This window comes from Topomyia yanbarensis, chromosome 3 (genome assembly GCF_030247195.1).
Source record: "Topomyia yanbarensis strain Yona2022 chromosome 3, ASM3024719v1, whole genome shotgun sequence".
NCBI lineage: Eukaryota > Metazoa > Arthropoda > Insecta > Diptera > Culicidae > Topomyia > Topomyia yanbarensis.
The window spans coordinates 300,134,729-300,159,029 of record NC_080672.1 but is presented as its reverse complement, the minus strand read 5'-3'; the positions used below and the strand labels follow the sequence as shown (position 1 = coordinate 300,159,029).

Below are 24,301 nucleotides of genomic sequence, written 5' to 3'. Positions count from 1 at the left end.
TGTGATTGTATTTAACCGTGTAGGATTAAAACTATTTTGGATTATATGTTAAGAAAAATATGCGTTTGCGCTGGTTTCGTTCTGCGTGGCAGCAATCAACAATATCACAGTCCTGATTATTCTAATGAAGCTGATTATAGTGAAACTGGTTTGATAAGTAGATATTTTGGAAATAAATATATATCATCTAATCAGTTTAGACTACAAACTAGTCTTCAGAAACATGGTCTAAATGGTACTGTTTGACTTAAAAAACCTTGTTTTAATCCGCCTAGTGGTGCTATTGTGCCTTTCTCATATATCCAAACTATGATTTGTCACCTGGTAAAGTTCAATATAACGTTGTGGAAATGTCTATTAATGTCTATTACATTCTTATTAAACTTGAGAAGCATATATAAGGGCACGATTGTCACGAACCTGATGAGCAACATGTCGACGCTGACACACTTGAAACAAACAAAAATAAAATATTTAAATAGCTTAACTGCCCATGATCGCATATCTGTCCAATTTTCTTTGGGATTTCCTATCTTTAAGGGACTGATTTGCGATCATGTTGAAATGCGGGGTGTTGGGAAAGGGAAGGGATGTCATTAGTGGGAGGAGAGAATGCGTCGGGAACTACCTTACTTATTTTGGTATACGGGATGGGGTAGGTGGAGGCTTGAACACCGAACTGAATATTATACCTTCCACTTGAGACTAGGTTAGTGAAAATTGGTTCAGTCATCACCGAGGAGGCTTTAGGTTTGAAATATGTCCGGAATGCAGGACTTCCGGAATTATCGATAGTGTACAATACAGTGTGTCCCACATTTATATGTTCACCCTGTTTTTTCAGTATAACTTTTATTTTGTTCGAGCAAACTGCACCAAATTTTCAGCGTTAGTTTTAAAACTTAATCAACGATGTTTCTCGAAATTTCGAAGCCCTAGTGCGTTTTGTCCGTTTGTTATGTGAGTTTAAGCGAAAAAAGTGTGGGAATTTTGCGTTCACACTACTATTTTTTTTGATATTTTTTTTTTCTATTCACACAAACAGCTCTAGATTGAGTGATCAGATCCGTTTATTTCAAAGCTTAATCAATGATTTTTCTCGTAGTTTGGAAACCCTGGTACATCTTGTTCGATTGTCATGGCAATTTAAGTGAAAATGTGTCCTTTATTTATCCATTCACCCTATTTTCTCAGATTCAATTTTTTCAGACAAACCTACTGCACCAAAGTTTTTTTTTGATGCCTGATTTACGAAGTTTCTCCAAATTTTGAAGCTTTGGTGCGTTTTGTTCGTTTGTTATGGCAGTTTAAGTGAAAAAATTTGTTCCTGCATTTCACCAAGAAAAAATAGCTTTTTCCAAAAAATGCTTTCTTTAAGTAACTATCCAGTAATAATTAACACTTCATGTAGTAGTGAATCGAATTCCCATCATTTTTGAGTACAAGTTTCATTCGCTTCGGCATTTAATCATTACGATTTTCTATATTTCTTGCTCTAAGTTTGTTTTAGAATGATTTGATTGCTTTCTTGAACTTTAAAACTGAAGAATACTGCTCCGCGTTGTCACGTCGAACCTTCAGATATTTTCATATATTTTCAGTCGGGATAACGTTTCGACGAGAAAGCGATATTTGAATGACCTCCGATGTGTATGACAACACGAAGCAGTATTCGTCAGTTTTAAAGCTCAAAAAAGCAATCAAATCAATCTAAAACAAACTTAGAGCATGAAATATAGAAAATTGTGATGATTAAATGCCGAAGCGAATGAAACTTGTACTAAAACATTATGGGAATTCGATTGACTGATAAATGTAGTGTCGATTATTACCGGATATTTACTTAAACGATGCATTTTTTGGGAAAAACTATATTTTTTCTTAGTGAATGTATAAATGCAGGAACAACTTCTTTCACTTAAACTGCCATAACAAATGAACAAAACGCATCAAAGCTTCCAAATTTTGAGAAACATGGCAAATTAGGCTTTAAAATAAAATTAGAAAATTTGGTGCAATACTTTGCTTGAACGAAAAAAAGTTATACTGAAAAAACAGGGCGAAAGTATAAATGTGGGACACACTGTATATATCAACAATCTTTGATTCGCCCTCAGTGATCTTGGCCTGCGAATCGAAGTAAATTGATGCTCATTTCAATGGATTTGTAATTTATGAGGTATTACGGTACACGGTTTATATGAGAAATTCCTATGTGACCGCAAAACCAACCCGTAACTCCGGAACCAAAAGTTAGAACTGAATGAAATTGAATAGCAGTCAGCGGAAGAATTATATTTCAAATGAAAGTAATAAATCAAGTTTGTAAAAATTGGTGAATATTTTGCTAGGAAATAGGTTTGACATTAGCTCGGGAACTGGACGAGTTCCCCAGCGGCATCAAGAACCGTCATAGGTGGCCAATGTGGTGAAAGCTGCTTTGATTGGTCATTAGTGGTCTAGACACGCAAATCCAAGTAATGTTGAACGTACTTGAATATGTGTTACATCATTCGGACATCATAGGGTTACCAGTTTATATGGAAATTGGCTGTGTGACTAAACTCTTCAGTTACGACGGGTCTTTGGAACCGGAAATCCGAACAACTAAAAATTCAATAGCGTCTAATGGGAGCGTTGTATACCGTTCATTTGAAACTAAGTTTGTACAAAACGGTTCAGTAATCTCTAAGAAAATTGAGTGACGTTATTTGACACATACCTACATACATATATACACAAAGAGACATTTGGCGATCTCGACGAACTGAATCGAATGGAATATGACACTCGGGCCTCCGACTAGAATTTTCTCCAAAATCGAACTAAAGCGAATATGCGGATACACGATGTGAGCGGTTCATTGTATCCGAATGATGTTCTGTGGAATCTTGGATGCAACAGCGTTGTACTACGAGACGATCTGGATGGTTTTCGAAAGTCCATTAATGACAATAGATGCGGTGCGTCAATTTCTCCATTCAGCAGCTTTCCAACGAATAATGCTTGTTGCAGCGTGTCGAGTCCTAATAATCGACATCGATCAGGATACGGAGGCAGATTCAAAGGATCACGCCATGGCATATTTTTCAACGCTAAACGAATGAATCGTTCTGTATGCGTTCAACCCTCAGGCACCAAGACGTCTGATGTGGACACCAAAAAACAGAGGCTGTTTCCAGTATAAGACGGACTAAAGAACAGTAAAGTGCTTTAAGGCAATACGGATCGGTAAAAACCTTCGCAACCTTAGCGATGAACCCCAACTGACGAGTAGCTTTTGAAATAACGGCTTACCGATGTGCCTCGAATGTTAACTTAGAGTCCAATAGCACGCCTAAATCCTGAACTTGCTCGACTCTGGTCAGTGAAACACCGTCAATGCGGTAGTCGAATACAATCGGTGTTGCAATACGATGGAATGTAATTACCACACATTTGCGGATACTTGCAACTAATTTGTTCTTCTGACACCATAAAACGAACAAACCCAGTAGTGCTTGAAGACGTTCGCAGTCCTCGATCGAATGTACAACAAAATATAGTTTTAAGTCATTAAACTAGCTTATAGCCGCCCGCAGGAACAGTGTTACATCGTTGAAGAACAGAATACACAACATGGGACCGAGGTTACTACCTTGAGGAACTCCAGACGCGTTGGAAAATGCAGTCGAAAAACAGGAGCCCACCTTTACACGTAATACTCTGCCAGCTAAATACGAGCTCAGCCAAGCCACCAATTGTACCGAAGCTCCGAGACGCGACAGTTTGCAAAGAAGTATTCGATGGTCGATTTTGTCAAAAGCAGCTTTCAAGTCAGTGTAAATTGCGTCAATCTGAGATCTGTTTTCAATCTGTGTGATGCATGTCGAGGTGAACTCCAATAAATTTGTCGAGACAGATCTTCTAGGCATGAAACCATGTTGTTCGAATGAAATGTAATTACGAGTGCTTTCTTAAATCATGGCGCTTACTATGATTTCAAATATCTTTGAAGCAGAAGACAGGCTAGTTATACCACGATAATTCCTCACGTTTCGTCGATCTCTGTTTTTAAAGACAGGCAACATTGTGGATTGTTTCCAAATGTCGGGAAATTTCGCCTCGGCAAAAGAACGGTAGAAAATACAGCACAGAGGTTCTGTTAAATCGGCAATACAGTGACGAAATATTACGTCCAGGAGAATACGAATTTTTCATTTTTAATTCTGCCAACCTGACCATTTCTGGCGTTATTGTAAACGTTCTTAGGTCAACCACATCAGCTGGGACGTCCAAAGCGGCCGACGCAGCTGAGGCGACATCAGGCGAAAAAACGGAAGCAAAATGATTCGCGAACAATCCACAAGATGGTGCAGCAGACGTATATTCGGTTTGGTACAAGTACACGGTAGACGGTACTGATTCAGATTTCCGCTTGGAATTTACAAAACTCCAAAATCCTCTTAGGTTTCTCCATAAACTTGATTGGAAGCGTAGAACATACGATTAGTATAAAGTTGCATTACGGTAGCGGTATGCATTACTAGCACGATGAAAGCAATCTTCAGTCTACGGAGTTCGCTGTTGTCGAAGCCTACGTTGACATGCATTTCGTTCACGTTTTAAATCCCTTAACTCTCGGGTACTCCAGGCAGGCAACGTGCGACGATGCTTGGAAAATGAACGGGCTCATCTCCCCACCCATTGGGACATCTCTCTATATGATGGCTTGCTTCATAACTTAAGATAGGATTTTGTCATTGGAAGGTGAATCTTTATAATGTCCGTGGAATGCGCGTAAGTATATCTGCTTACGACTCCACCCATTTCCATTTTGGCTTTTAAGACAGTGACAGGTTGAATATGACGAGTAGAATTTATTTTAGAAAGACTGTTCATTACTACTGGTTGTTTCCTTGCTAGCCTTTCTTTATATGAGAAAGGGAAAAAAATGTGGGAACAACGGATAGTGGCGTATCTTCGAACAAAAATCGGACAAAACCAAAAATATATTTCAACCATAGGGTCTGTTGATTAAACTATATAGCTGAATCATATGTTGGTTGTTTTCATGTAACTTTAAAATGTTTCACAATATCGCCTTGATGTCAAAGAGAAAGCTGCAGGAAAGTTTACGGGCCTTTTGAAAAATCTATTATTGTTGATGGAGAAACGCAACTAACTTATGTAAAGGTCGTAATAAAACAAAATAATTGTGTTGTTAAAACAAAAGTTAAAATATCTCGAGAACTACTACATTTTAGAAAATTTTTGTTAAGAGCATTTAGATTTGAAATGGCGTTTAGAATCATATTCAAAAAGAAAATTTTATTTTTGACTGCAAATAGTAAGAATTATAAAAAAATGTCAAAAGTTGTTGGTAGGAAAACTTTTTTATTGAAAGCTTCTCCAGGATCCAAATACACTAAAAAGGTTGCTTTTACGTCTTTAAAACGATAAACATTAAATTTTTGACATTTTTTGATGGGGTAACGCGAATAACTTTTAAAAAGAGCCTAATTACACGAATTAATTGTTTTTGAAGGAGCAAAATTTCAAATATCTCGAAAACTATCGCATTTTGGAAGATTTTTGTTAAATGCATTTTGATTTTAAATGGTGCTTAGAATTATATTCTGTAATAGAATTACAATTTTGTATGTCTATTAGTATGAAATTTAAAAACATGTACGAAGTTATTGTTAGGAAAACTTTTTTACCGATTTTTTCTCCATCACGCAATCACATTCAGAATGTTTATTTTCTCTTTAGGTTTTTGGTAACAAAATATAAAAAATTTAAAAAAATGTGTTTTTTCGCAATTTAAATTTTTATCATAATTTTTTGTTTTTTTGAAAAATGACAACATTTTTGTCAGTGTATATTTTTTTCAGACAGAAGTATTCATTACCTGTAACTTGTTCTCAGATAGTTTTGCTCTATAAAATACAGTAACCGAACAAAAAAAAAATTGAAATTCATGCACGTAGAAACGTTTACGCCCTTTTGAAAAGTTACTCTTGAGTCAAAATAATCTTATTACCTGTGGAAAATATTTAGTCTTGCATGACGGTGAAACGTGTAAAGTTTCATTGGAATCTAAGATGGTCGGTCACGATTCCTCTACATAGTTCGAACCAAACTTGGCAAACATGTTGTAATGATCAGCAAAATTCTTTAAATACCCTTTATAATGAAACTAGTTGTGGTGAAATCGGATTAAAATTGAAAGAGCTACGTGTTTTTGAAGTGAAGATAGATACTGTGATTTCGAAAATGAATTTCATTAGAATTGTTTGACACAGCGATGTTTAAATTGCTATTAAAAATCTAGTTCTCATTCGGTTGTCACAAAATTTGGAGGATATGTCATCCAATACATAAGAAACCTAGGCAAATTCAATATTTGAAACTTAGGTTTCGTCCGGTTTCCGGCCACTCTGTCACGGAACGACAAGGAACGAAACGGATTTCGAAAAAAATAAGACCAAATTTGGTTTAATGTTAAAAATTTTCAATATTTTGTCGTTGACTTCTATTTAGCTTATTTTTAGAAAGTGCCATTATTTTAATAGAAATTTGGTTTAATTCCGCATCCAACAACTTATTTTTGATCAAAATCGGTTAAAAAATGGCAGAGTTATTATTTTTTTTCCAAATTAGAAACCAGCTCACATGAACTTTTAATGGGACGGTCTCACATAAAATTAAAAAAAATAGATTTTTTTTGCTCGGTTCATATATTCAAAAGTATGTGAGTGAACTTTGAACTAGAAATTGGAAAAAATAACAGATGATATATTTATAGAATCCTACATGGCGACATAATATCGTATACTAACCCCTTAAGAGTAGAAGCGAGCAATTTTCTAGTTTGGAAAAAAAAATTAAAAGCTCTGCCATTTTTCAACAGATTTCGATGATAAATAGGTCGTTGGATGCGAAATTGAATGTTTCCTCTAAAGCATTATTAACCCTTTCATGCCCAACTTTTTTCTAGTGCATGTAGGGTTTCAAAACTATTTTTCCTAGAAAACGGTTGAGTCAAGAAACACGAAAAGCCTCTTTTCATAAAGATAGGTGCTTCCATGGCAGTGCTGGAAGCTGGCCAATTTTTACCTTCTGATGCTTAATACAATTCTCCTAGAATAATTACAATAGTCCAATTACGTGTAAAACAAAGCCAACGACAGTCTAAATTGATAAATTTTATCAGTTTTCAATAATATTGCACCATAACGAAGATATATGAAAAAATCATTTTCCGTCGTCAACGTAAACTGTCCCTGGCAGTACTGCTCCATCGGAATCCAATCAGACTAATTGCAATAACTTCAGTTCTAGAGCTGATCCTTGTAACTGTTAATACTCAAATTAAAGGCAATAATGACATTAATGAGCCTTACTTATTTTTGTGAGCAAATCTCGCCTCAATCAAAAGTTATAGCTGTTTAAAAACATTGTTGTCCACAAACAACGCTTCTTTAGGAGTAGGGTAGTACCGTTTAGTCTCGCCAAAATTGGTCGGTAAATTTTGGCGAGACTAAACGGTACTGAAGCCCCCAGTACCGGTTGTACCGGTAAAGTACCGGTAGTACCGGTAAACTACCGGTAGTACCAGTAAAGTACCGGACCTCGATTTTTTTTTCAAAAGGCTCGAGAAATGCTTCAAAGTCAAATTGAATGCTCAAATTGATGTCTCATTGCAGCAGAAGGTATTTTTCGAATGCAGCACGATTTTTTTTAATTCGAGATCTAGGCCACTTTGAATTCAATAGCTTTCAACGGATGCCAAATGCGAGAAACCCTATTATCAACAGTAAATCGAAACGAGAATGCAAATCCGTGTACGTTGGTCGCATTTCCTGTCGGCATTATCGCTTTGCTGTAAATTTGCTGCGACTTTTATGTCTACCAAGATTCCTAATTTTTTGTAAACTTTGGATATTTTCTGACTTTATCGATTACCACAAAATACGAATCGCTCCATTCGAAGAAGTTCACTAACTTTAAAATTGTATGCTGCTAAATTGCTGTTCGTTCTTTTATAGATAAAGATTTAAGCGCCAACCAAATACTGACATTACGCGCCACCCGGTGAATAATTGGAACCAATCAGAATGTCGTTAATAAAAAAATCGAAACAATGTTTTACTCTTATGCTAGATGTGAATGGTTTGAAATTTAAGGGGGGATAAGGATTCTAGCGTGAAAATAAAAACACTTTTTTGCGATTTTTTTAGAAATTTGGATGAAGCCAATTGACCAAAACTTTTGTGCATTATAATGTATCATTTCAATAACATTCTGTAATTTTTTATGCAAAAATTTCGACAAACGACTCGGTGATGAAGATTTTTGTAGAACGTTTCTGGAAAAAAACACGATTTGCGGTACTTAACCGATTTCTTTCAAATTTTGCATACATATTCTATGTAAAAAAAATATCTAACGCCTAGGTTGAGTTTTTGAACTGATTTTTCAATTAGGGTTTTTTTACTCAATTGAAATAAAAATTTCAATTTTCCACGAAAAACTCCGCCATTTTATGAATCAAATGGCTATCGAACATTATTTCCCCTTAATGAACTATATTTGCACTTAATTAAAAAATTTGGTTAAAACCAAGTTTTCTCCATTAAGAAGAGAATCGGTTAAAGCCTCTCCGTAATGGAGGAAAATTGGTTTCCATGGTAAAGGCTTGAACTTTTTTATTGGAAAGGTTTTATTACAAATATGGTATTTTTTTCCGTTAAAATATTTTCGTTCATTTGGGAGATATGCAAAGACGACATATTTTTTGAGTTTGCATCCCGGATTGCAAGAGAGTGGCTTGCTCGATTTTCGTGATACTGATACCAAATTAAAGATAATTTCAAATTTCAAAAAATAAACTATCTTTAGCTAAAACAATACTAAAAAATTAATTGGATTTTTAGCCAAAAATCTTATTTTTTTGGGAATTGAGAACTTTAAATTACGTTTAAACGTCTTATGACCAAGGATGCAAAATGCCTACCTTTTCTGCGGCTGTATTGTTTCTGCCTACATTCTCATTTCTCTTTTGACGCTGCTGTCGTTCGCTATTGCAGGACGCCCAGTGCTGTACGGCAGTCTGTATGCAAAGCAGTAACATGACAAAGAAATACTGCCCCCAGTACAGCCACCAGACGCGGGCGGTACAGCTTCTCTTTCCTTATTTTACACTTTTTAATATTTTTAATCTATTCAATATTTTCAATCAAAAACGACTACAATAAATGCGGTTCGTTTACGCCACGACCGGCATCATCGCTTTCGTGTGTGGGCCTCTCCCTTTGACTATGCAGAGAAAAATGTACAAAGCGAGAGAACAAACTTTACTACGCCACACTCTCACCGAGCAGTCGGAGTACAGCAGCAAAACAAAAATGTATTCTACTGCTCTACGGGAAAATGTACTCGGTATGGCTACCGTTCTGGCATGAGCTGTAGTGATGCGTCGCTGTAGCGGGCTGTACGGCTTGTGCAAATGTAAATATACCGAAAAAATGTAGTTTACCTTTGGCATCCCTGCTTATGACCACTCGGGGCCAATGGGCACTATAGCTCTAAGAGGCCTTTATCATTGAATAGGTGTAAATAGATGCATATCACTCTAAGACTCTTCCAAATTTAAACCAAGTTTAGCCTACTTGGTTTTAATTTGTTTAAGTTTGCATGGGAAAAATCATCAACATACAATGAGAAAACACGTGGTTATCGATTCCACCAAAAAAATATTGGCAAAAGACTATCATGCGCAGGATTTCCAAAAAAAGCAAAACTTCAAACCCACTAATGTAGATTTACTAGCGAATACAATATATATATATATATATATATATATATATATATATATATATATATATATATATATATATATATATATATATATATATATATATATATATATATATATATATATATATATATATATATATATATATATATATATATATATATATATATATATATATATATATATATATATATATATATATATATATATATATATATATATATGTGTGTGTGTGTGTGTGTGTGGGTGTGGTATTTCCAAATACAATGGTATTGTATTTGGTATTTCTCTTAAAAGTAGTTGCATAATGTAGCACTAGCCAGACAGAATTAACATGAAGTAATCTGGCTCTCATAGTTTTATGGCGTTGTTTGAAGTTGAAGAGTGCCTTGGTCAAGGGGGAATGCTGAAGTATAGCGGAATTTTCCTATTTCTTGATTATTTTTAATAGTACGGTTATAACACGTTCCATCTGAACTTGTTGACTATTCAATGTAAACAATTACCAAACGTCGTTAATATTTTTTAGAGGATAAAGAGTAAAATATCACACATTCTAATTCTCACAAGCCTGACAAAATATAAACACAAGCATTTGAAAGGCTGGCGTCCAAAAGGGGTTAACCCACATTTTGCATTTTTTACAGGAAATGCAAAAAACTTCAGCATTTCCAAATTAACATTGTTTTTATTGTAAAAATACTCAATTTTATTCACTGATCCACGTTGTCAAGGAAAAATAAGATAATTACATGAACAACCTTTCAATTCACGAACATTTTCGTAAATCGAGGTGGTAACCCCGGGGGTTACCTAGCGTCCAAAACGGGGTAACCCACAATCCACACGTCCTTTGCGTATCATTCGTTTTTAAAGTTATGGTGTCTTTGGCAAAGTTGTTGCATGGCATCTAGCGCTCTATTTGATTATTTCATATTAGTTCGGAATTCTGTCACAAAGGCGGTGCTGTTATCAATTTTTTATTGGAATGAGATAGAAAGATGGTGTCTCAACAAAGTTGTATGTCAGGTAATTATAAGTATGTCTTATATATGTATTTAAAATCATATCTTGTATATCTTCTGAAGATGCTAACTTTGTAGGTCCTGAAAGTTTTGAAATATGGTGCTTTTGTGAAAACATAATCTGAAAGCAAAATTTTTATCCAGAACACGCTATATCTCGAAACATTCAGCGCCTACAAAGTTTCCACTTTTAGAAGATATACTTAAAATGGTAGGACCTACAACTTTCTCGAAAACATTACATTTCTATCTAGCTTGATTTTAAAAAGTTGATACCAGCGCCGCCCTAGCGACTGAATTCCAAACTAGTGTGCTTAAGCCAAATAAAGCGCTAGGCGCCATACAGCAACTTTGCCGAAGACACCATAACTCTATAACGAAAGATGACAATTTATTCCACTTTTTTTAATTTCCCGACCACAATGTACCGTTTTTCCCATGATCCCTTTTGCTCGGTCAACTTTCAATGCAGGCACTTGCACTGGAATTCAAAAAAAAAATGCGCTCAGCAATCAACATTCGTGCAAGAATTATGTTAGATAGAAAATAGTTCTGCCTGGGCCGAAACGTCAACATACAACGGAATCCAACTAAAAGCAGCATTATATCTAGTTCACCGGGAAACGAACGAGAAAACTCAAATTTTCATAAGAAACAATGTGGGGTTAGCCCCTTTTGGACGCCAGCCTTTCAGTAATGCCCTGTATATTTTTGGCGTGAATTGGTTTTTTGGAAACAGAAAATATGAGGTTTATTATTTATGATTTCAGGAACATGATCACGATTTTCGTAAACTGTTCATGAAGTCGTGATTTTTTTATGAATTTGTTAACAGGTTTTTTCGGTGCACAAATGAGTCGGATGATGATTGATCTCGGCTTATCCTTCATTGGTTTTGTCGGAAATCCTTATTCCAGCAATATCTGCCATAATAAATTTCATTTCACTCAATCGTACACTGCCTTAAATACCTTATGTTATGTCTTCGGAGTTTGTCCAGGATTTTTTGCAGGGTAAACATCTGTTGTTGGTCCCGTCTTTCCCGAAAGCAACTTTGGGATTCACCGACAATAACTCTACTTTGAATCTATTGTGTGACTGACACTCATTTATTTTAAAGTTTGGTTCTCACTGCTCAATTTTTTAAGTTTGAATTAGTATCAGAAACCGACACGCAAGTTTCGTAGAACCGTTAGGTTATTCTTTCAAATCTTGCGAGTAAAATTCATGAAAATAGGTACATATACCGAGGCTAGGTACATATACCTAGTTCTTTCTAGTAGTATGTTGTATGTAGTAGATACTTGTATGTTTCCTGGAATATTATCACTCAAAAAAAAATATTACAAAAAACAAAATTGATATTCTCGACTTAAAAGACTATACAATTCTAAATCATTATTGTAAACACAACCAAACTAGAAAAGCATTCTTTAAGTTTGATTTTAAAAGATTATTCACTTTGACATTAAAGTAATAGAAAAGAAAAATACAACAATATAAATAAAGGTATGATCAGTGAAATCATTTTACTGTTACGTGGTAATCCACGGGTTTAACTTTTGTCTCAGTCAATGAACCAACGGAACTTCAAAGCCATTACTCGCAACAAGCTATGAGATATTTGTGGTTCATGACATTGAACTATCAATGTTACTGTGTATTACCATCACCGTTCCGATTCACATGTTCATTGACTTATCGGTATCGGACCGGATTCGAAATATAATTTGTTGATGGTGACAGTAAAACAGTGAGTAAAAGTGAACTGATCCAGGGAAGAGATTGGCGAAGGTCACGTACAGCTGTTGGGTGCACTGTAACGTTGGAGTCAAAGCTGCTTGTAGGATTGAATGTTGATTAGAAAATTCTCCACGGGTTTTTATAATCGATTGTCAAGATTCTGCGTTACGATAATAGGATTTAATTTGATAATTATATTCGGTTTTGTTCATTCCAGGCACGCTGCTTGTGCTGAGTATTTTTTATGATGTTGTCCAGTATTCAAGAACAAACTCGTCTGAAATGCAATTGTTTTACTCAATACATGACCAGCAAGTTGTTTGCTGTATGGGAGAATAAGCGAAAAGAAAGATGTGAAAATTGAAAGGATAGGTATTCTAGAGCATAGATAGAATCTAAGTTTATAACTGGTTCGCTCTAAAATACCTATCCGCCTTACAAATGTTTGTTATCTTTTGTTTCCCTCAATCTTAGATTTGCCAAAAATAGCCAACAAAATCAATACAGTAGAACTTGGCGACAATTTACCCATATTAACATGCATGTAAGAGTGCGTGCTCATGTTTCCTACAAATATGCGGATGTTTTACCGTTGCCAAAAACATGCAATAAACAATCTTAATCTCATCCGTCCGCTCTTAGGGACCATTCATAAATTACGTAACGCAAAAATTGCCCAAAATTGACTCCCCCTCCCCCCATGTAACAAATTGTCACAAATTTAGTTATCCCCCCCTCCCCTATTACGTAACAAATTCCTTAAAAAAATTTTTTTTCTTCGATGAAAACATGTTACGTAACGATCTAGCTTACTCCCCCTCCCCCCTATGTCACAATATGTAACAACTTCTAGAACCCCCTCCCCCCCCCTAAAAGCGTTACGTAATTTATGAATGGTCCCTTACCTATCAAGTTAGTAAATCCAATTTCAACAATCATGTATACCTTGGAATAACCATCACTCTGAGAAAGGGACAATAACTGGCGAGAACTTGACAACAATTTTGAATGCAATCCATATAGTGTGATGGTGGTAGAGAGGTACATACTTTAGTGCCCGACGAAGTCTGTCGAAGCAGAAGGTCAAGTTCCGTAGTGAAGCAGTTTATATGATACTATTATAGGTCTAAATGTATCGGACAAAAACCATCCAACATGCACACTCGAAGGTAGTCAGCGTGTACTACGTACAGTGCTGCTCGATTATAGTTGTCAACAATAGTGAAACTGGAGAAGCAACTATTCTCGTGACTTGCTTACCACGTGCAGTGAAATATCAACTTTCTCTTACCACAACAAGCTTGATAATCGGAGTAATAATTCTTGGGTGTAACTGATCAGTTCCTGTATACAAAACAGTTCTAGCTTTTGTGAAAGCAACTGTGAGGCAATAGTTCTATGTACAGTCGACTAGAAATATTGCAGTCTTCTCAAGTGACGAACCCGATCCAACTAAGAATCATTCAAATATCTAATAGTTTGTAATTACGACGGTAGTACACATCTGTTCAGCGGACAATTAAATTAGAAATGTTTGGTTGCAAAATTCTTTTGTACGAGTTATGTGTTCAACTATTACAGCTATTGGTCCCGGTTGGTGTAACTACAATTGTGAGCTTGAAGTGCTCCGTAATGCCTGAATTTTACTCTTTTGCTTGAATACTACATTTTTAAAAAATACAAAACAAAAACTTTCAAGTCCACCTAGGTAAGTCTTACAGTACCATAATCATGCTCATCTAGGTAAGTCTTACAGTACCATACACAAAGCACCAAGAGTAAGGGAATAAATTGATACATTTGTTAAAAATGGTAAGGATACATAAAACAGAGTACAATAATAATAATTTAGTTCGCAAAAAAAAAGGATCAAATATAAAATCATGTGGAACTTAAAGAGCACTGATATGAAACGGTACAATAAGATAAAATTAAACCTTTATGTAGCTTCGCACGTCATTTCTGTAGGAAGCTAGGTTGCATTTTTGCATCCTCCGCCGAATGCCTCATGGGATCACGGTCCAAAAAAGAAACCAATGATATCAATCTCCTAATCGTCTACAGTCTTTATTCATTTGAGCAATTCCGCCCCTTTCAAGAAAGAAAAAGTTCAGTGAAGTTCTTATGAAAAATTTTGAATTTGAGGGAAATTTTTTAAGAAGTTATGAATATTTTTCAAGATATGTGGCATTCTGATAAGTTTTATGGGAGGATGTTTCATCATTCTCAAAATAATCATGCCAATAGTAGCCTGCTATTATTTAAAGATTTCAAATTCTGAAAAAGATGTAAGGTGTCGGGCTTATCCAAAATGAAGGGCACTATCACTAATGTAGATTTCTGTCTTATGGCATCATGATTCTGCACCATACTTGTCTTAGTTAACGAATTTTATTAAATTTGCCTACGAAATAATAACTTGAACATCTCTAATTTCCATCATAGTGCGAGCGAACCAAGCTTCGTCGCGAATGTAATCTGTAGCGCTAAAAAGCTTTAGTTAGGCAAAAGCTTTCTTACTTATTTGTGCAAGCTTTTAGTATCGTAAGCGTCGGTAAACAAAACAACACAGTGGTGAATATTGGAAGGCATCCTGATCAGAAATTCACATCAAAATTATTCAAAAATAAGATATTATGGCATGACAAAATATATACCTCTGTTTGATATAATAGCCTGTATAGTTGTTAAAATATCAAGTTTTTAAACCAAGAAAAAAGTATCGGTTATATTTTATTATATCTCAGTCTATTTTAGAATAAAGTATTTTGGTTGTATCTTGGTTTGAGAAAATTATTATATCACATAGACCAATAAATATGTCTGGAAATATCAGAATTGTATCACAAAAATCCATTTTTTTTTATTTTTTATAAATAAATCAAATAATTTCTCGTGAAAGATAATATTTATTATTCTCATTAATAAAAGTGTCTTTCTAAAAATGTGCACTTGATTTCGGTGTGTTACTATTTTTGTATTGTTTTACAGTCGCAGCTACTTGTGAAAGCTTGCAGTTAGTTCAGCGTACTTTTATAATTTGTTCATTTGTTCGTTCCTGTTTTTACGAAAAGTAGCAGCACTGCCGAACCGCTCGGATGTGTCTTTTAAATTCGTGCAATATTTACCAAAGTTTTCCAATAGTATATGATGTGTATGACGGAAAATCGAAGTCAACCATTCATATAGTCATTTCTTCTATAGAGTTACGTGTTAATAGGTGTGAATAGCGTGAAAATAGAGAGATATTTTATGTAGTTATTTTATCGTCACATTCTGACAACTTGAAATGAATGTGCGTGAATCTAGCCGCCAAAAATACACTCGCTCATTCAGTGTAGCGCCATCTATAAATAACTAGTTGGTGCAACGATTTCACTGATGATGGAGGAGAATTCTTGCACCCTAATTAATTAGGATCAGGTGAAATTGTTTAATGTTATTGTTTCAATGTTTACATATTTGATCCAAATAATTCTATTATTGTAAATACGGGATAAACGAGATAAGTTACATCCATTTTGCACTGAAATGTTGTTGAATAAGCTTCTCATAAATAACCTGCACTACTAACACAAACTCCTATTCCTGAAACATCTATGAAAGTAGTATGGGTTCCCTGCACTTTCGTAAGTAGATGTTGAAATAACATTCCTTCTTCCCTTCCTCGACGATTGCAAGGACGTGGCCAGGTGTACACCAGGGTTGTTAATCGATAATTAATCGTCATCGTCGATAACGTTAACCACCCGTCAACGTCATCGGAAACTCCGTTAACGATAATGTATCGTCGGATTCATCGTCATCGTCGATAATTCATCGGTGGTTATCGCGATACATTTTGCGTTACTTTCCCGTTTAATGGAGTTGAAGTTGATACGGTTAACTTTCAATTATTTAGAAATAAAACTATTAAAGGACATGTTGTTGGCAGTTGAAAATCAATAGTATTGGACATTTTCTATGCACAGGGGGGTTCGACGATGTGTCAAAATGGAATTTTTTGTCAACTTTTCGGGAAAGTTTATTATATTGAAGAAGTTACTGATAAGTGAAAATCCATAGTTTTGGACATGTACCGTCGGTGCGATTTTTTTTCAACTTTTCGCGAATTTTTTTTATTGAAGGGTAGGTTGTTGGCAGTTGAAAATCGATAGTTTTGGACATTTTCAATTCACAGAAGAATCCACCAGTGCACAGTGTTTCCAAAATGGCAAAAAGGTGAAAGAAGTTCTTTGAACCACGAAAAACATTTTTTAGCTATAGTGTCTTCAGCAAAGTTTATTTATAATTTTTTTTTGCATTTAAAAAGTATTAGTTAGGTGATTAATCCCTCTAAAGCTGAGAAGCAAGTTTTTGTTTGGTCATTTAAATGAAAATAAAAAAAAAAGCTTTTTTTTGCAAAGTTGTTGAGAATATCTTTAGTATTAATTTCGCTAAAGAGACTATGTGTCTATCTGTTGATTTAATTATACGTTTGTGAAGATTTCTTTGATATACCCCACAAAATTGCTTATTTCAAAATACTTTTCCTGGTAATTTTGTAGAATTTCAAAATGTTCCAAGATTTCGTTCAACATAAGAAAATATAGAATTTTATCGAAGTTATCGAATGATTTAGTGTCCAAAAAGCAATGTTTTGGTATGGAAGCCACAAATTTCCGCATGTATAGCTTTACCAAGACGAATCTGTAAAACAAACGCTATATATACTGCAAAATATATAAAAATAATACTACTGTACTGTAAGACCTCCTAAGGGAAATTTTTACTAAATAATAAGAACGGGTTATGAGGCTTTGTCGAGGGACTAAAGAAGATTATTTTAACCACTGCGGTTTATTAAAAAGAAAGGAAAAAAATATATTAGTCTTGGTGTTTGCGTTTCGACATCGTCTCTTCAGAACCAGAAAAAATATGTGCCGATTTTGTCAATGTCAATTCACCTAGGGGCTGATAAAAACGGGTCTTCACTGTATTCAAAAACGACTAAAACTCTATTATGAGGTCGTTCATAAATTACACTACATATTTGAGGGTAAAAGAAGGAAGCATGAAGCATCTTGTTACATAGTGGAGAGAAGAAACGGAGGAGGGGGCTAAAAGCATCCCAACTAGAAAGAAATATACATTGGAAATATGTATATTCTCCTTTTTAAAATTCAAAATCTTCTAGCTTAAATTAAAATTATAATAAAATCTGTTAATCACCACACCACTTAAATGTGTAGTATAATTTGTGAATGGCCTAATAATAGTGGTTTAGTAGTTTTTTCAATATATGTCTTTGCGTGATAAAAATTCCTGATTACACAATAGCTCAAAATTTGTTTTCTTCATGTTCAAAACAATTTTGATCACCTTTTTGCCGCACTGTGCACCTGGGACTCTTTGTGCACCAACTTACTCGAAAAATTAAAAAAAAAATTCCATTTTGACACATCGTCGGACCCTTCTGCGTATTTAAAATGTCCAAAATTATTGATTTTCAACTGCCAACAACTTTCCCTTCAGTATAATACACTTTCCCGAAAAGTTGAAAAAAAAATCTCTTTGACGCATCGTCGGACTCCGCTGTGCATAGAAAATGTCCAAAACTATTGATTTTCAACTGCCAACAACATGTTTTTCAATAGGTATTTATTTCTAAACAACTGAAAGTTAACCGCATCAACTTCAACTCCAATAAACGGGAAAGTAACGCAAAATGTATCGCGATAACCGATGACGATGAATACGACGATACAATTATCGACGATGACGATGAAGGCGACGATACATTATCGTTAACGGAGTTTTCGATGACGATACATTATCGTTAACGAGTAACGCCGATAAATTATCGCGAAAAATGTATCGTATTAACAACCCTGGTGTACACTGTGATGCTTGTTCCACTGTAAAGAAAAAGCGTTAATCCCAAATGTTTTTTCTTGCGACACGACGTAGTGGATAGGTTTTGCTTCCATTCCTCTTTAGAGTTTACTGAGTGTTGCTCTTTCGATTTATCGTATGCCGAAACCCGTCTAATCAAATCTTTAAAACTACTTGCTGCTTTGTGGCCCTGCAGCGGAACATGTTATCTGTTGCACATAAAAAAATAATGAAATTTAAACGACGTGTAAATCAATACGAATGTAAACATACAACGATTGAATCAAAAATTTGATTGAAAATTACGTTAAAATATCAGTCATTTTACAGCAGTATTCGAGTAAAAATACATTGAAGTCGCATCGCTTGCAATTTTTCAGTGAAAGCCGCTTGAAATTGTTGCAAGCGTATAAAATCACTTCATCTCTCGCTATACTACATACGTTTCTTCAACACACTGTTACCACCACATTCATGTGCCTATGCTGGTTGGTATAGCGACGCAAGGCGAGTTTTTATTTTCTGTCTACTTTTTATTCTACTTTTTGTGGTTTATTCATTACACATGAGACGGCATCAAATTGCGGATGCGACGATTGTACGAGTTTTAACGTCCTGTTCTTACGTGTAAGAACAGATCAATGCTTATAGTTAGCGCCATGATGCGCAAGAGCCTGAGTTTAAATCAGGGTGGTTGTTTTACTTTTTTCATTAATCGTGAAAGATGATTTCATATTTTAATGACTTTTATCCGCTTATTACTAACTGGTAGTATGGTTGGGTGGAGAAAGTATTGCCTAGCGATCTGTTTGTGCAGAGTTCGTTATACAATACCAGCAGTCTTTTTTATCTAACACATATTGGTCACCAATACACATACACCGCTAACACATAGGCAAAATTCGTTTTTTTTGTTTCTTGCATTGCATGCAAGCAAGCTTCTTGCAATTTTCGCACATTACCAGAACGCTTGCAATTTTTGCTCGCATTTATTGCATTAATGTAAGCGAATCTTACCGGGTACGTTTTGGGTGTAGTTGATATAAATATGAATTATTATTTGATATCATTATTGACAAATTAAAACATGATATAATTTTAATGTAATCTTAATTCGTTCCAAACGACATATATCAAAATAATATGGTCCTATGATACAAATATCAAATCGAGCAATAATTTTGATATATTCTTGATATGTTTTTCTGATCGGGATTATTTATACGCTACTAGACAAAACGGGCTCAGTTCAGTAGTGTACAAACAGTTTTGCACATCACCAGCTGGCACTAGGCCATAGGGTGTTCGTTCGATAAACTTACGGTAGAACAAAAAATGCTTAGTGAATAGTATGAGTAACTATTACTTTCACATGTTCATGTAATTAATTTGAAAATAGTCGGGCAAATTAAATTTAAAATTGTTGTTCTCGGACTGTCGTATTTTACATCAGGAATAAAGAAGCCGGGAAAAATAAAATTGTTTATTTGATTATCTGTGCAATCTCGCTTATTATGAATAATTACGGAAATCAATGAACATCAAATCGGAATTTTTAAATTTCAACCTTAGCACAATTCGCCTATTTTTTCAGGTGGAAATGTTTTAAAGTTGTTCGTGACAATCTCAATCTCAAAAAATGTAAAAACTTTTTGATTGTGTACGATAAAAAACCCTACCCGATGCTGAAAATCATTGTTCCATGGCATTTCAGGTATAAGCTGTCTAGTTCTTTTTTACCATGATTGGAGCTTTCCTAAAGTACATATATAAATGTAACGAATTCAGTGTTTTACACGTAACGAAGTAAAAGAAATATGAATGAATCGAAACAAATTTTAAATATGGACTTAGATGCCTCTTTTTCTGCAACGGTTTTTTTTGCGGCAATGTGTAAGAGAACTTTTCATTCATAAATAGACTTTAAAGTTTGCCTTAGCAGAATCAAAGTAGAATTGGCTGAGCGAAAATCAACGCATGCACAGAGGCGGAATTACTACCACACCATGGCCAAAATAGAAAAAAAATGCTTATATTTTTCGTCTAAATTTGTTTTCAAACTTTATTCCAATAGGCTCTTCGATTGATAATTTGTGTATGTGTATATTTGAAAATGATGAATTTTTAGCATATTTTTTATATTTTGTAATGCATTATTTGACAATTTTCCGAATTGCTCAAAAATTAATTATACAAGTCGTGATTTTCATAAGTTACACCAACAACTATAGCCAAAGAAGATCAATTTCGGTCCTTTTTTCTTTCTTTTTAAGATAAGTTACAAAAGTACAATTTTTTCAATATTAATAAAAATTCGATGTTCTTCGGAATGTTCTGTTTAAAGAACAAGGTTATTTGGGTTCTTCTCTTAGTTACAAAAAGAAAACATTCCCAATTTATCCCATTATGGTTTTTACAGCAGATTGAGGATGGTACGTTTTTCTGAAATATAGACAAAATAAGAAACAAATACTTCGTTGGGATTGTACAAAAGATCTCAAGTGGCAAGAAGAGTTTGATTAGATGATATATGAATGTTTACAATCATTTAATTATGGACAAACCAAATATTTCGATTTCATTAGTTCTCATAAGCTTAAAATGAGCTCCTTTTCTTGCGGGACATCAACGCTTGACGAGGAGTTTGCTCGAACGCTAGCTTAGTCTTGTCACCAAGTTAGTGTCGGATTCTGATGAGGCGAAGTCGAGACGAAAATTCTATAACTAATAATTGTTTTGTGAAGCCCGTGTAGCAGTCTCACTACTAGTCTTCGGTGATGAGTGATAAGTCTGCTACACTGGCTGTGAAGGCACACAGTGCAGTTCTCTGAACGCCGTTCAACAGGCGACTGAGCTTGTCCGACCAATTCTGTTCCTTAAATGACCTGCGTTAAGCCAAAGCGAACTGAGCGCCATAATTTTTTCCTGGAAAAATGCATTTTTCGATAATTTACCATTATCATAGAAAGTGTAAGGGTACTTATTTGCTATCGATTACTATTTGAGTTCTCAGAAATAAATTGATGTAGGTGTTTATAGTGCTACATTAACTGCGACAGCGATTTTTAGAAAGATACTTCCAAATGGCGCTTGGTCCTCTTTGGCTTAACACAGGCCAAATGGTCGGTGTTAAGTCAGACCGGACTAAGTCGCAAAACACCAAAAAATGAGATAACGATAACACCGGATAAAGAATTTCTTCAGCTACATTCGACTTTTGCCAGATTTGAAATATGTAACCATAAACAAAAATAATTGCAAAACATAATTTTCAATTATAACGTAGAGGATGCTACGATTCAAACTTTAAATCCGTTTTTCTAGAAATCAATATTTTGTCACTTAGTCCGGTCTGACTTAACACCGACCAAATGGTCGATGATAAAACCATTCATATAATATACGCAATTATTAGTTTTGATGGAAGCGTAGGGGAGAGTGGGTACGCTTGATTCCACTTTTGTTTTTTACTTATAACTTTTCAATGAAGTAAAAATTTCAATTGCAAAATTCGCCATCTTGTAGTTAATTCGAATTGTAAGAGCTGTGAATAATGTGTAAATCGTAAAACTATGTCCTGTCAGTAATATGACCGGTTTTGAAAATCATGCCAAAACGAGGTTTTTGTAAAATCGTGTGGTAACTTGATCCCCCGCCTACTGGGGCTAAAGAAACAAAGCCCACTATGACCTATAGATACGAAAGTTCAGCTAACCACCTATCCTGACAAATTAGATAATAAGATTACCTTTTTAGTTGCACGACAAACTTTAACCACAGTAGAAAGTCGAGACAAGTATTTGCGGTAAATCAATGCTGTTTACCTGGCTTTTTCAACCTTCAATAACTTATACTATCATTTGTTCACGGAAAAAAACATTTTAGATCAATTAATAGTGTCAGGTACGTTATGAAAATGATGTTTTGCTATTTCTATACATTTCGGAAGTATTTGAGAGAATTAGTGATAGGGATCAAGAATACTTAGTGTTACAGGGATCAAAGATACCTGTTATATAAGGAGAACAAAATTTATTTATTTTTGTATGTGTAGTGAAACTTTTTATCCGAAAAACGTGTTTTTCGAAGGCAGAAAGTAATCGTACTTGAAAATATTCATAAATAATTAGTTCGACGATCTCATACAACTGTTCAAAAAATTTGTGAAAAAATCTTCGAGATGGATTTAAACATATATTTTCTAAAATATTATACAACTTTTCCAAACCAAATGTAATACATCAGATTTGTTTTTTAAACATCTTAAACGACCAAATACTTCATTTTCTTTTTTATATTGTGATAACTTTATGCGTATAGATTAGGAGATATGGCCAGGGAATCAAATATCCCCAAGGATCAAATATCCTCACTCTCCCCTACTGTTGTAGGTGATAAATGTAACGATTATAAAAAAATAGTTTAAAGCATAAATTTCAATGAAATTTCATGACGTCGCTATCACTTCGTTACTTATAAATGCAGAGTTTAGGTATCTTCGACAACTTGTCATAGTTTTAAACGTTCTAAAACTTCGCCGAAGACTCCAGACCTCTAAAATCCAAAGTTATAAAGTTAGCATCGCCGCGCCACCTACTCTGAAAACATTTCACATAATTTTCCACACCAACAGAGGCGCAGGTTAAAATAATGTACTTTGATGAAGACAGTATTTCAAAAAATTGGTGTTGCGTTAACAATTCTTCATTCTGCCAATTCTTCATTAGTTTGATAACTGAAGTGTAAGTGCTATATTCCGTTCAAAACAACTTCGTCAGACCATTATGCTTTTTATACTTTAGGTTGTTCTTTTGATATGCAATTTCCTTAGCAAATGTGATAGTGGTGTTTTCAGTTTGACTTGTCTATTTACAATTGCGGTGATTGTTTGGAAGTTCTTACTTTTACACCATTAGCCATGTCACGTTTAGAGCAGCTCAAATATGGTCCAAAATCCTTACCTATAATAGTTATGACAATGTCATATTACAATGTTACATCGAATCCCAGACCTTCGGGGTCATTCATGAGGCCATCAACTACCAAGAACCACAAAAAGGCTGACAGCACTCCTCCTTGAGGACAGTCTCTAGTGATTATCATGGTTATAATCTCGCCTTCTAGCGACACTGTCACACTCCGGCAATACAACATTCCAGTACCCCATGGACCTGTTTGATTCAGCAGCATGCTGAATGTCGATGAAGAGCGATTGGTAACTTTGTCTATGTCTATGGAGTCTCTAACATTGACCTTTAAAGCCGCCAAAGATGTTCTTAGAGACTACATATACATCCTCTTCGGACCCAAACAGCATATGCCACCTACTGACTATAGAACTAAGATAGGTTGGTTCTTTAATAAATACAATTCTTCTCGATTCCTTCACGGACCCTATGATTATATGCTTATGACTGTTCAGTCGCCTAATTTCGGGTTCTTAGAAGTTGATTTGTCTTCTCAGTTTTTCTAAGCTGGGAAATAAACGAGAAAATTGCTTATTTCCCAGCTTAGGAAGTTTAGGCAAAGGGTGTTTTTTGTATTTTTTCATGACTGAGTTGACATAACAACTTAATTTTTCTTTTAATTTGTTCAGATTTGTCTACAATTTAAGCGAGTCAAAAATATACGCTTGAACAACGTCTTCAAATATTGGAATTTTTAATCGAAAAAGATATTTCGGTGAAACGAATTTTTCGCCATTACCTGCTAAAAATTGATTTTCGCCTATACCGATAAACAGCGATCTACCGATAAGCTACAGGCCGGCTTTGAACGTATTATTCACGAAATTTTTCCAGTTTTGCTAAAAAACTAACAAAAATTGACCAAAATTAAACCGACCGAATGGAATTTT

At 34.8% G+C, this 24,301-nt stretch overlaps 1 protein-coding gene across 1 annotated transcript in view; it reads left to right on the top strand.

Moving 5' to 3' along the window:
- The first annotated feature begins 14,178 nt into the window (after positions 1-14,178).
- The window catches only part of LOC131693417 (filamin-B), a 183,666-nt gene continuing 173,543 nt past the window's right edge, over positions 14,179-24,301 (top strand). Inside the window, exon 1 of the mRNA XM_058981206.1 lies at positions 14,179-14,278. The gene's annotated coding sequence lies outside the window, so the exon portion shown is untranslated. The remainder of the gene's footprint in view (positions 14,279-24,301) is intronic.